Here is a 12925-nt window from a genome sequence, read left to right as displayed (position 1 = left end):
TGGCTCCCCTTGTGTCGAATCTATAAGTTTGGGTTGAATACTCTACCCTCAAAAACTGTTGTGGTCCCCTATACTTGTGGGTTATCAAGACTTTTTTCTGGCGCCGTTGCCAGGGAGCATAGCAATATTTGTTGAGTCACTTGGGATTATTATCATATTACCACTATGAAGAATCTGAAGGATCCAAAGACTAAGATTTATCCCTCAAAGACGAGGGGAGGTAAGGAACTGCCATCCAGTTCTGTTTTAGATTCACCTTCTGTTATGAGTAAACTTGCAACACCACCACATGCTATTAATTCTAATATGTCGCAAGTTATTGGTAATTCTACTTCTACTATGAATAATGGTTATGATGATGCCAGTACCTTGCTTGATAATGATGATGTGCCACTTGGTGAATTTCTTGATGAACAAATTGCTAGAGTAATACAACATGATGTTGTTGAATCTGATGATGAGCTTGAAACTGAAACTCCTGAAACACCTACTAGAACTAGCCTTCCTAGATATGAATTGCCTAAGGTAACGGAAGGTTATGTTATGAATGAGGAGACAACTAGAGATATTCTTGCTTGTAAGGATATAGATGATCTAGAGAAATTACTGTGCAAGTATAAAGAAAAATCTCTGAATGCTAAAATGAATATGGTCCTAAGTTTGCTACTTCACCTATCTTTATTGCTGATAAGGATTATGAATTCTCTATCGACCCAGAGTTAATTACTTTGGTTGAATCTGATCCTTTCCATGGTTATGAAACTGAAACTGTTGTGGCACATCTTACTAAGTTGAATGACATAGCCACCCCTTTTACTCATGATGAGAAAACTCACTATTACTTTATTCTCAAATTATTTCCTTTCTCATTAAAGGGTGATGCTAAAGCTTGGTACAATACTCTTGCTCCTGGTTGTGTGCGTAGTCCCCAGGATATGATTTATTACTTCTCTGGAAAATATTTTCCTGCTCATAAGAAACAAGCTGTCTTACAGGAAATATTTAACTTTGTGCAAACTAAAGAAGAGAGTCTCCCACAAGCTTGGGGGAGGCTTTACCAGTTACTTAATGCTTTGTCTGATCATCCTCTTAAGAAAAATGAAATACTTGATATCTTCTATAATGGACTAACCGATGCTTCTAGGGACTTCCTAGATAGTTGTGCTGGTTGTGTTTTCAGGGAACGAACTATTTGGCTAGCTGAAGAATTATTGAATAATATATTGAAAATTTATGATGATTGGACTCTTCCTAAACCACCGGCTAAACCCACTCCAAAGAAGAGGGGTATATTATATCTCAGTCCTGAAAATATGCAAGAGGCAAAGAAATCTATGAAGGAAAAAGGTATTAAAGTTGAGGATGTTAAAATTTTACCTCCTATTGAAGAAATACATGGGCTTAATACACCACCACTGTCTAAGGTGGTAGAGGTAAATTCTCTAATGAAGTTCAATGAAAATGATAATCCTCACAATATGCATCCTAGTCGGTGTGCGTCACAATGGCGCAGAGGTCATCGCCTTTTCGAAGAACCGGATGAAAACAGTGAAGTGCGCCACAATGATAGAGGCTGGATGTCACTCTAATTTTCAAAGAAAAACAAACAGTGGTTGATCATCTTAGAAGTTGTGAGGATTTGGCGACGAGTAACCTCGTTGTCTCATCCCTGCTCACTTCCAAAGATTTTTTTTTGGAAGATCCAGCCCCAGTTGGCATTGATTTCATTAGCAGAGAGAAGGCGGGAAGCAAGTGTTGATCAAGTGATCAATGGGGTGAAATAGAAATGGTACAGGTGGCCAGCCTAGTGGCTATGCTGGCGCTGATAGTATCGGGCTATCTCTCACGGCACGTCCCCGAAGGGGTGCTCTATGCAGGCTGCTCCTGCGATCCTCCATTGCTCCATGTCTCGACGGCACGCTTCGATGATGGTGCGAGAGCACGGCATCTTACCGCGGAAGGTGCATGCATTACGCTCAAACCATATGTGACAGGCGATGAGTGCAAGAATTGATCTGGTGCCCTCCCTGTCGGTTGGGCTTGCCGCCTCTGTAATCAGCCTCACTCTTTCCGTCGTCGTCGTTCCGGAGCTCCAGGTAGCGTGTGCTAGGGAGTGACAGCCCCGCCATGATGCCGCCGTTGTCCAGGCCTGAATAGCGACCGGGCATTCCCAGAAAAGGTGGGAGGAGGACTCCAAGCTTCGCAGGCAGAGCTGGCAGAAGTAGATGTTCTCCCAGCCACGCCGCTGCATGCGATCGTTGCACCATAGCCTGTCGAGGTGTAGCATCCAGAGAAACATCTTGAGCTTCCCAGGTGCCCAGATACGCCAGACGCTCTTGGAGGGGAAGGGTGCCATTGGCGCCTGGAACTGTGCCGCGTAGGCGGAGCGAGCGGAGTAGAACTTTTGGAAAAGAAATTAATCAGTGTGTAAACTTTCAGCTGCATTCAGAGGAATCATAAGTTTCTTCTTAGAAAACGAGGTTGAGAACACGAGGAGATGAAAATCACAAACCGATATATGAATAGGATTATATAACTACACAAAATTACTAGATCACCATCCAAATTTGTGGAATGTATCTCATGCTACCGTTTCCCATCGATATCATATGTTCATGCGCTTCCACACATTGAAATAAGGGCCATGAATCCATCATGTAGCTCTCAAAGTGATCTGCAGTTTTATGTTATTTTGAAAGGAGTAGTTCTCTCTAATAATATAAATGTTAATAAATGACCAGCGTGCTACTTTACACGTGGCAAATTAGTGAAAAGCAAAGAAGTATATTTAAAAAAGGACACCGTAATTGCAGTTTTGCTGCTTGGTCTTTGTTTTGAGATTGTCCTGGGTAACATTTTAGTGCAAGTACACTACTAATCATCTGCATCTAGCGAAACAACGATCATCTAATGGGAGACTGGACCGAAAATGACAGAGAGCACAAATCCAAGCGAACGATCAACTTTCTGTAAATGCACACCGATCATCTACCCCCAGGTGACAATGAGTTGACAACAACATCCAGGAACAGTTAGATAACCTATGCACACAATCTCTTCCATCACATCTCACTTCCTTGCTCTGCTCCTGTAGCTACCAATCGACGATAACCCGAGAACACCGAGCGCCGTGATGACGGGGACTGCGCCCGAGGAACAGGCGAGGCGCAGCCCCCGTTGCTCACTGGGAGATGCAGACCGTACGATTCATCGGCGGGCGGCTCAGTGCCATCTTCTCTGAAGTCCAGCAGCGTGTCCTTGGATTCCAGCTTGCCAGGCTCGGTCATCACACTGTCAAGGTTCGTCAGCGATTTCAGCTGAAGCCCGAGGTTTGCGATCGTCCTCTGGCACTCAGCGAGCTTCCCTGCAGCACTGGCGACCTCCTCCTCCTGCCATGAAGATGATGATGATTGTTATACAGGGACTTCTCAAGTTTCAGGAGTGATTAAACCATATGCCTTGAGTGGGGTGCTTAGAACCTAGGCTAGTAGCAAGTACCACCCATGTTATTTTGGCCCAATGTTGTCAACTTCTAAAAAGTTTACCTGCTTGAACTTCAGGTCTCCATTTGTGTTGGCGAGTCGCCAAAGCTTTGCCTCGCGACTGTCCCTTGACAGCTGAGCTTCCAATCTCCGGCATTTTGCTTCATACTCTTCGGAGAGCAGCTTCTCCTGCTCAATCTTCCCTTGTAGCAAGCTCACCTTGTTTGTCAGTTTCGCGAGTTCCTGATTTGCCTCTTCAAGTTGACTCCCCATTGCCTTCCTCGCAGACATTGCATCCTCTGCCTTGGCAGTGAATTCTACCAGCAACACACTCTGCTCTTTAAGTCTCACTTCCAGTGACAACACCTTCTCCTGGAGCTTCATGGTCTCCTGATGTGCAGACTCAAGCTCAGACCCCAAAACCTTTCTGATGCCCTCAACTGCCTCCAATTGTATCTTGACCTCCGAAGAATATTCCCTCTCCTTTGCCGCATCAGACTCCAGTGCATTCACCGTTACGTGCAGCTTTGCGGTTTCTGAGTTTGCTACCAGGAGCTGAGCTTCTAGTGATTCTTTGGCAGACTCCACCGAAAATGTTCTCTCTGATTCAGTCTTCATAGCCTCTATTTGTGCCTCAAGCTCTTTGTGACACACCTTCCCCTTTTGCACCTCACTCTCCAGTGTTTTAATAATTCCTCTTAGCTGCCCAATTTCTGTGTTTGCGGATCGCAGCTGTGCCTCTAATGTGTCTTTAGCTGCCTTTGCCATGTCTGAGTCTGCTTTGTGCTGCACCAAGAGGGTTTTCTCTGCATCAATCTTCTCTTCCAAGGATGTTACCATCTTGCAAAGATTTGCTACCTCTGCAGTAGTCGATTCTAACTGCAACTGCAACTCCAACTCCTTGCTATTCCCAGATTCTTCCAATTTAGTCACCACACCCTGAAGCTTCTCAACTTCTGCTGACTTTGATTCCAACTGAAATGCCAATGACTTCCTCTCACCATCTAACAGCTCAGCTTGTCCTAAAGCAGCATCTTTGGACTCGTTTGCCAAGTTTAACTGCATCTGCAGGTCAACAAGCTTGCTGTCAGCTACCATGAGTGTCACATGACGTGTCAAGCTGATTTCTAGCCTCCGCAAGGGCCATTTCAAGCTCTTTTTTCTCATGTTCGATCTTTTCAACCTTTGCTTGCAAATCCATAACCTGGTGCTGTAGGGCTTCAGTTTCGCCTCTTGAGATATCTCTGGTCACAGCCCGGTCAGAATCAGTTTCTGTTCCAAAGCTAGAGCTCGTGCGATCTACTTCAGGCAATGCGGCCAGCTTTTCCATCTCAAGAAAATCATCCATTAGGTCAATTTCAACAGGATTGTTTACAAGATCTCTTGCGCCCTCGTTGCCGTTTTTGAACTGATCGAGTTCTGCTATAAGAGCTGAGGCCCACAGATCAGAATTTTTTACTTCACTGTCAATAGCTAGCATATGCTCCCCACTATCAGACTGGCTGTCAGTCAGAGATTCCATGCAAGCATTGTTTGGGACAGGCCTAGAAGAATCATTGGCTAGGGAGGTTCTACGTGTCACATGGCGCAACCTACGGCATTCTGCCTCAACTCTTGTAATTTTCTTCACACTTTCCAAGTGTTGTTTGCTCGCTGTCTCTGCTTCTTGGCTGCTCAAGTCTCTTTCCAGTGCAAGCATCTTCAATTCCTTGGATAGCGTGAGCAGCTCGATCTTGAGATCCTTGCATTCTTTCTCTGCTACCTGAAGTTTTTCCCGCAGATCGGAGGCTTCAAGCTGCTGTTGCAGGTCAGCCAGATTGTTCTGGAGCTCAGACATCTCAGACTCCAATTCATGGGACTTCTTAGCAACTGCATCACGGATTTTCTCCTCATGTTCTTCTCGTGCCTGGCGAAGCTGCCTGACGCATTCCTTGAGGGCGCCATCCAAGTGGCTGACTTGATCCTCCAGAGAGGCGTTCTTCAGAGATGAAGCATCAAGTAGCCGCTTCAGGTTACTAACTTCACCTTCAGCATGCTCCCAACCTACAAATAATTAACAAATATGAGTTAACTACTACAATATAATAAATAAATTTCTTGTTCCATGCCATTCTAAATTTGCTCAAAGAGCATGCAAAAATAAAAATCATCTATGAGTTTACTCTTAATTTCCCCAGAGATTCTGAATAAAGAGAGGAAACTACTGGCTAACATGAATGCATGCAATCTAACATGATTTTTTTTTTACCTGCAACAGCATCTTCTGCAACTTTTGCATGCTGCTTCACCAAGTCCTCTTTAGCACTGATAGTCAAAAGAGCAGCAGAGAGCTTCTCACTTAAACTCTTCACAGAATCCTGCATATCAGCATCTCCTACACTTGTAAAGACCTCTGGCAGTGGTAGTTCACCATGCTGTGGGGAAGAATCATTTGACCCATTTGCGCATGTTAGCTTCTTGTTCAATGATTTTCCTGCTTCGGTTTCTTGGGTTTCATCGTCTCTCATTCTTGAGTGAGCTTCAGGTGATTGGCTATGATTTGGGGAACTACCAATGGAGATAGGGGTTTGGTATCCTGTAATTGCCAAAGGTGAACAAAGTGAGTATGTTTTCTGCAAAGCATTTGCCAAAGAAATTTAAATTTACGAATAGTCTACAAAAGCCTGAAGGCATCATCTAATCACTGTACCAGATGAGTCATTCCTCCCAGCTCACAGCTCCTCTTTTTGAGAAGTTGAGCTAGGCAACAGTAATCTTCTAAACCAACGTAGTGGAAATCAAGCTTGAGACCTGTTACATAACCAGCAATTATCTTAAAACTGAGATAATAAAAATGAATCTGAAGCAAATTCTACACATTCAGTTCCATCATGAAAAAATCAGTATGGAATTCATTCAGCACGGCATAAGTCATTGATATAGTCATGCAAACGTTTGACTAAACCATACAGTTTTGACAAGTAACAGTTTATTGCGACCTCAGTATTCAAGCGTAACACAACTTTGGTCCGGTATATATTGGAGATGTTTTCCTTTTTCCTAAAAATGTACTGAGGATTCTAACTATCTAGGACCAAAAGATAGGAAACAAAAACTTCGAAAATTAAAATTATATAATTGGTTATATTAATTTCTGTCAGTTATATGATAAACTTTCATAAAAAGTATCACTGCCTGACACAGTGATCAAAATCAGATATTGCATAATAGCTTAAAGATACTCCAGCCCTTCCCCATTTAAAAATAGAAGGCCTATAGTTTTTGCAATCTTCTAAAAGAATATGACACGTGCATGTAGAATTGATAACCCTTTTTCTCTTTTGCGCACATTTATATCTCTTCATCATTTATGGCTAAACATACATGGTAACTAATCTGTCTTATAATCTCAAGATAATAACAGCATGGCTATGGTGGCCATTTCCCTCTACTATTAGAAATGAGATAGAGGAAGCAGATAGTAAATACATTGCAACCTTCTAAAACCATATAAACAGGAGCACTCAAACACAGTCCGGCTACTGCAGTATCTTGCTATGTAACATCCAACAAGACATTGTTATTACTTATTAGCAATTTAGCATGCTACTTACAAGTCCGGTTTGTAAGAATGTTTCCATCAAACAGTATAGTAACATCTGATTATGTCCCACCAGAAACAGGTCAAAGTAAGCTGAATGTTCCATAAACCTGTCCAAGACAGCAGAATGAGATCTTGCTTGGAGATGCCAATAGTAACCTGTTGCTTAGTTTTCACTAGAAGTTCCAAAGTTGCTTTCCATAATCTGAAAGTAACACCTGAACTATCACCATGATGTTTCTCTCTACTACACATGCTTTGCTGTATTTGAAGTCGAGAAAACTCTAGCAAACAAGAATATAAGATATGCAATCCCTTTGAAACAACAAAATTGACATATGGAGCAGAACCTGGCCACAGGATTAACGGTCAGAATGTGACGACGCCAAACTGAAGCTCCCACTCTCCCCAGGGCTCCTCTCCGACGATTTGCGGCTCCAGAGCGGACTCCGGCAATCCATCTCACACCCACCACACCATCAAAGCATCCACAATTGTTCCTTTGGTTTATTGGAGACCACCAAAGGCAGGCTTCAGGTACCAACACTGAAACAAAAAGGAACGGAGAGAAATGCCTTTAGTACACACCTCCTTGCAGATTACCAGCATACCAGGCACTACAAAAGTAAAAATAATCACTCTTGGGTAATTTTTTGAAGGATGGAATCACCAAAATCTTTAAAGCAACCCGCTTATACCAAAATAAGATCCGACTTTCAACTGCAAATACAAAATTCTTAGCAACAAATTGCTAACAAGATACGAAATCAAACCAAGCAATGAATAGGATCCCAGAAACTGAGAGATGTCACAGGCAAATATGTTCACTGCAGAGAACTACATTGCCACTATCCAAATCTTTTTTTTAGAAAAGGAGGATCACCCCCGGCCTCTCTGCATAGAAATCCAAATCCTATAATAAGTAGAACACTACTTTTTTGCGGCTTTTTCAGTCGAAACTTGTCCAGAAATCCGCTGTAAAACCCCACAATCCTACCACCTCACATGAACCGAAAACCCGGAGACGGCCAAGATTTTACCTCAAAATCCAACCAGGAAACCAAATCCAGGAGAACTCGACTGCAGCACGGAGAAAACCCTCCCTCGCCCTACACAGCACCTAAATCCCATAGAGAATCTGCTCGAAATCCCACACCGGCGGCAAGACGCAGAGCAGAATCTGCAGAACCCCGCCGAAGAGGGCCAGGAGGAAGGAGCAGGAGAACATCTCTCCCCTTTCCCAGGCAGGCCCACGCGGGAAATGAAGGGAAGAAAGAGAAGAACTCAATCAAGAAGAGCAAGACGCCATTGGAAGAAGAAAGGGGGGGAGGGAAGGGGACGGGACGGAGACGAAATCGGGGCAGCATTAACGCCTGCCTGCGGGCGCAATTAAGCCCTCGGCGTGGCGGAGAAGGGCAAACCATCACTCACTCACATGAACCGTGTGAACTGTGAGCTCGCTCCCCCACCGTCGGTCCCTCGTCCTCGTCTCCAGTTTCCTTTCCCGCCCAGGCAGCTCAAGTCTCTCCTCTCCTTGCTTGCCTATCCTCTCCTCTCTGGCTCTCTTGTCTCTTCCCTATGCCTGCATGATAGAGTGATAGACTTCAAGGCTCGAGACTGAGTATTCCAACTCTTCCTCTTTCTCTTCTTCTATCAACTTATTGTTATCCTACTACTACTTGACACTGTGCAGAAATGCTTCTTCTTTTTCCCGGTTTGAACGGGTAAAAAAGAGAGTAGGGCGTTTTAGTGCCCAGGCTCATCTGCACCCGGTTAGAATTTTTTTTATAAAAAATTCAAAATAAAATGAAAAAATTCTAAATAAAATTTGTGTGGTAGACTATTTGATGTGTGAGGCCCGCTCCAAATTTTAAGTCATTTGGACATACGAGTAGCTCTCAGCAAAAAAGACAAATCAGGCCAAAACAGCGTATGAACAGTAAACATTTTTACAGACCCCAATTTGTCTTTTTTGCTGAGAGCTGCTCATATGTCCAAATGACTTGAAATTTGGAGCGGGCTTCACGCATTAAATTGTCTACCACACAAAATTTATTTTGAATTTTTTGAATTTTTCTAGTATTGTTTTGATTTTTTTCGTCGGCGCAGGTGCAGATGAGCTCGGGTGCAGAAATGGATGTAAAAAAGATTGCTTCTGCTCCTACTGGTAGTACCTGTACACCTGTACTGCTGTTTGTACCGCTGCAAATGCCGTTTGACCAGACACTGTTACTGTAGCATTGTAGACTTTGTAACCTTGTTGGAGTGCTGTGATGTGCTGCTTGTACATGAATTATTTTTCTTTCTCTTCTTTTTTTAACTTGTTGAGCTTCGTGCACCGGAGGGTTTAGGTTTGATTATTTTTGTTTTTGTCTCTTCCAATAGGGTGGCCCCCACACGGGAGGGTTCCGCTTCGTGCGGTGCAGTGCTGCATCGGGACCTAGGAGCCGGATTCTCTGACATGTTCAAGGGATGTCACAAAGCTACAGTGTTTTTCTTGTGTAAAAAAGGCAGGGAAAGTCAGGGAGCTTATGAAATTGAAATAGTTCTTTTGAAAAGAGTGAAATGAGTAGTTCAAAATTTCAAATGAGTCTTCTAAAATTGAACTTGGTATGTCACGAATTGAAATTGATCTATTAGAAATGGAAACCTGTCTTTTGAAAATTGAAATGAGCACTGTTCATGGACTAAGCCTGAAGGGAAGTCAGGTTATTGTAGCTTACCTGACTTCCCTTCGAATGTTAGAGGATCCAGCTCCCGGGACCTAGGGTGCCCCTTGTATTTGTATGAGGTACACCGTGGAGCATGTACTACTACACACAATGAGCTTACATAGTAACCATAAAAGCGGCAGCCCGATGCATGTAGCTCCTGTTTGCGCAAGATTCGAGGAAGGATCTGACCACTTTGGGTCTATTATACGCAGACTTTTTCTATATTTCTGTAAGAGGCCGTTTCTAAGACTTGATTAGATAGTAATAGCAAGAAAAAACATACAGCTCATGTTCAAAACTCAAGAACAGTACTGCCCAGAGTGATGGCCCAACCATGTCTCACTAAACATAACACGTGACGGCCGTGGCCGTACCAGACACACCCCACGACCACATGCGTAACAGTTAACGCATGCCCCCATGCCATGCTTGGAGGCTTGGGGTTTACTCAACCTTCTGTCACAAGAGCAACTCGTACTCTTTCCCAAAAGAAATAAGAAAGAAAAAGAAGCAACTCATACTACTCTAGAGAGATCAAACTAACTTAATACTCCACTGTACATTTCCACGTCGGCTTAATTAATACCGCACAAAAGGCAAGAAAAGGAAGAGTAGGTGATTTGTCCTTAGTAACACATTTACGGTTGGTAATTTGATGTCTAACCGAAAGCAACCAACATTAGGTGATTCCTTGAAAATTTGATAGTACCTAGTATTTTTTATAGCCAATGAAAAGTAAGCAGTACACATGGTTGCAAAAAGAAGAAGAAAACTGTTGTCGTCTGGGGAGTGTACAGAAGGTCCAAACATGACAATATGTGAAATTCCACGAGGAAGTCAAAGCTTTTTCTTTCTTTCATTCAGTCCGGTTTTTTTTTCTTTGAAAAGGGAAATATATTAATCGCTAAGATACCAATTACACTCGACCTTTGCACAAATAAGATGTCTCAAAAACATTCACAATGCACACAGCCCCAAAAGGAAAAAAGGAAAGGAAAAAAATAAAAGCCTCGCCACACTATGATCATTGATGTCCCCATCAGTTAGGTCATTGATGTCCTCATCATGTATTCCACTCGGCATATACCTCTATCCTCTCCAACCAGAGAGAAGATTTACTAGGTGCATCCCTCCTCTGTCGGTAGGTCGTTGTCCCCTCCTAATCCACTCGCTATATTTGTGTGGAAGTGCAAGAAGGCCCTGATGTACTTGATGAAGCTCTAATTTTACCACTTTAGGGCTTTTAGTAGGATTGTACACCGTCGCTTCGTTGATAGTGGCGGCAACGTCGATCTAACAAATAAAACTTCCTCGAGCTTTTCCAATTTGATGTGTTGGCTGAGCCGACGTTAGTGGATCGTTAGTGTAGACTCTTGCTAGGCTATCTGGTCGGTGATGTTAGAAGGTTTGCAAGATTTGTGGAGGCGGTGAAAAATTTGCTTTGATGTTTGGTCCTCCAACCTCCACTCCGTCACGTTGGTGCAGCCACCACCCTCCGGTGCCGACGTGAGGTTTGTGAGTTTTTTTTTCTTTTTTGGAGGTTGGGGTCTTGGATCAGTGGATCTTTCAACAATGACGAATTCGACGGTTTCTTCTTCAGGGCACTGGTCCAACAATACCTTGGCCTTGATGGCTTCTCGTCCACGATCAACAATGACCGGATGGCTTTGACGATGGAGTGGCAGTGGCGCGGGCGCAGTCGACGCATTTAGGACGAAGAAGACAATCGACCCCCAAGGGACCATAATGTATTTTCCTAGGATGTCTATACTTATTGGTTTGATCAATAGATTTGAGGCCTTCTGCAAACAATAAAACTAAAATAGGTCATTGATGCATGGTGGCCGTCGGAGAGTACCTCATAATAAAGGAAAATAATTCCGTCTTTGAACCAAAGCTAAATTATCGTATTTCGGATTGACGTAAACATAAGGAAATAGTCGGTATCTGAAAGTACCATTCTTCTCCCGAGCTCAAATGCACTTGTCATGAACAGTAAAAAAATAAAAATTAAGTTAAAATATAAAATTTCTGATTTTCTTGACAGTAAACATTGTTGAATGTTTTACATACGTGCAATTTTCATGAAGAAAAAACATTCCCAGTGCTCTAAAAAGAACAAAGCTCCAACATGTTTCCAAAATAGTCTTTTTGGAGCATCGGTTGTTTTCGGATAGAGCATTTAGAAATGTTTTCTCTTCATGAAAATATTCATCAATGTTTGTTGTCAAAATAATTCATAGTTGTTTTAAAAAAATATTGTTCATAGGGAAGCATTTGAGCTCGCGAGCAGATAGTCTACCTCCATTGGAAATGTGGATAATTAGCTATATGTCGCCGCTTTGTTACCAACTTTGTCTAGCTACACTATGAAAATGAAACGGTGTATATGATCACAGCAATCCGGTTGAAAATTTGCCTTTGAAGCTACGGTACGTAGCGAATCACACCGGTTGCAACAGATAAACAAAAGAATCCATCAATCATGAGATTCCACGCTGGTTGAGCAGTTATGCATGACACGAACCCACCCAAGGGAATTAAGCCAAAAGGAGACAAGACCACACGCATAATAAAAAGCTCATATTGAAAGAGGCTTCACTTGCATTGCATGCAACCCCAACCCATGAGAAGAAGACGCCGCACCCCATTTCTCATCTCCCATCATTTCTCGGAGGATTAACTGGGGACCCTCCAAATGGCGACACCAAACCTTTTCGGAAAAGGATAGGAGAGAATGTGGAGGCAGTTCCATGAAACTTCGGGATGTGATTACGCAGCTGAAAATTGAGGGCTCACCTATTCATACCCACTATTGGTTTGTCTTTCTTCTAAAAAGGATGATATGTATTGGGCTTCTGTTCGCTTTATGTCGGCGGAAACTCACAGGGGCACGCATGTGCGGACGCACGCAGCTGTTCAGCCGTGTCAGCCTTCCGATTGTCTCGCAATTTTGGAGGTCGTTGGATTCCGTACGAGGGCACATTAAGTTTTAAGTCTTAGTTTCTGAAACATGCAATTTTGTCGTTAGTTCATACCAAGTTTCGGCAGTTGAAACTTATTTTTTTAAATACATCAAAGTGAATTTAAAGTGGGTCTTATTTGAAAACCCTCGTCGCAAAAAAACAAATACGCAAATAAAACTTAGT

The 12925-nt window shown here is 42.9% G+C and overlaps 1 pseudogene; it reads right to left on the bottom strand.

Annotated features, from left to right (window-relative positions):
- Positions 1–2944: 2944 nt before the first annotated feature.
- LOC123096390 (filament-like plant protein 3) lies at positions 2945–8453 on the bottom strand (annotated as a pseudogene).
- Positions 8454–12925: the final 4472 nt, after the last annotated feature.

The sequence above is a fragment of the Triticum aestivum genome, chromosome 4D, assembly GCF_018294505.1.
Source record: "Triticum aestivum cultivar Chinese Spring chromosome 4D, IWGSC CS RefSeq v2.1, whole genome shotgun sequence".
In the NCBI taxonomy this organism is placed as follows: domain Eukaryota; kingdom Viridiplantae; phylum Streptophyta; class Magnoliopsida; order Poales; family Poaceae; genus Triticum; species Triticum aestivum.
The sequence above is the reverse complement of the archived record's forward strand: the minus strand, read 5'-3'. Positions and strand labels throughout refer to the sequence as shown.